A 2,102-nucleotide genomic window follows, 5' to 3' on the forward strand; every position below is an offset into this window, starting at 1 on the left:
AATGTTTTCTACATTGAACCAGTGAGCAAAGAAACTATGATTCCTTTCAGATTTTTGAAAAATCGCCTAAAAGCATTATGAATGCCTATACCCATATTTTCTACTAATTTATTTTATGCTAAGGATCAGTATGAAAGAGGCATAAAGCCATGGTAACCAGTATGGTTCACCACGAAATAAACACTTATGGCATGACCATATTAGCCATCTTGATCCAAAACATGATGAAAAATTAATTAAGGCACAAAAGTGATCCCATAAAATCTCACAATTTGTTATAAGTACACAAAAGGGAAAATCACTAAAATAATTAAGGCTCCACTGTCCTAAGCACTACGAAATTATGAGTATGTTCATGAGGGGGAGAGAGGACTAAAATCCACAGTCCATGATCATATCATAAATTCGGATTCCATGGTTTACAACCATAATATACACGGCTGGAAAGCTTTAAAGCTCTCACTAATGTTACATCACCCACGTCCAGCCTAAAGCTTAAGGACATCATGTATATAAATATTGATTTACATCAGGCCATACATGTAAGCATAGACATTCCCACCTCTGAATGATTAAGGGTCATAAACCAGACATATACACAAACCATCTTAAGAAAATACGAATATTCTACCACATATATGTGTACCATTTAAGATGGAACCTCAGATGAGGATTGAGAATATATATTACATAAATAAGACTTCCTCCACGAAACTATAATGTATCTTGTGCCAAACATGGATGATTTAATCAAGTGGCCAAGAACACAAATTACAAAAGATAGTAATCTAATTATCCAACTTTGAAAGGAGAAAGTTATCAGGCTGATAAAGAGTAAAGAGTAAAAGAGAAATATAATGGCATCAACCATAGTTGTCTTGGCAAGATCCCCAGACCAAAGATTATGATCTAGACGTTCTAAAAGAATATGATCAAAAGATATAAAAGCTAGCAGAAATATATGCCAGACACACTGACCCGAAAAGAAAAATGACTAAGTCATACCAGCTTAAGCACCACGAATTAGATGTCTAAGAGACACAATCAAGTTGCTACAATGTCTATTAGAGATAGACAAATAAGTTCCAAATAATAAGGAACCTCGGAAAGTAATGAAAGGTGCTCAGAATCGTACAAATCCGAGTTCATAAGAGAAACCAGTTCAGACAGAGAAATAAGGTTGCGCAACCACACATCTAAGGTACCAGACCATGTAGTTTGGGACGCCAAACTGCAAGGTATAAAGGTCTTGGATAATAAGATCTCAAAATCTAATTAGATCATGTCTGGAACAGTATGAAACTAAAGATAAAGAGTGTTAACACCAAAGATGTATTTACATACATAAGAGCTCATAAAAGATTGTAGTACTTGGGATTTGAAGGATATAACCTGAGGATCATGAACCCACGTAGAGTACTCATAAAACCTATATAGGGACGTGGGGTGTTCAAAGAATTCGAAGTAATTATACGACAGATGGGCGTAGTAACCATGTACATACAGAAAAGCCATCTAAGAAAGAAACCAGTGAATGGATCTTGTGAGATAAGAAATTCCGTGAGATTAAAGGACATGACCACATGGTATAGTGTGTCCATGTTCCTTCTAAATAACGTTCAAGTATAGCTTGATTACACAAGGATACTCACAAGGACCAAGGAACAATTTATAAAGAGATATGCTCCTATATGGTGGATACTACTACAGAAAATCAAGTTTGATTTTGTCTGGATATTTACTAAAGAAATAATGGTGTAGTAAACAGCAAATGGATCACTGGATAAATGTATCAACATACCATAGAAATATGAGAAAGAAATTCTCATAAAACAAGCTTTGTTCCTAAGTTGTTTATGGATTGTAATATACAACAGCTGTAAGTAATATGAAAGACTAAGTATTTACTTAGTACAGTCAGTCCATACAGAAAATATTATAATTCCTTGTGATCATAATAAAGACCAACTGAGAGAAAAAAGTTTAATGGTTCAAAGGTTCAATAATACAAGTTATCGATTGATTAAACAGGCTATGTTTTACATATGAAAAGTCTGTAGAAAAATCATAGCCGTGTGTGTGTGTATGATTAAGTCAGCACG

This window comes from Brassica oleracea, chromosome C5, assembly GCF_000695525.1.
Source record: "Brassica oleracea var. oleracea cultivar TO1000 chromosome C5, BOL, whole genome shotgun sequence".
Classification (NCBI taxonomy): domain Eukaryota; kingdom Viridiplantae; phylum Streptophyta; class Magnoliopsida; order Brassicales; family Brassicaceae; genus Brassica; species Brassica oleracea.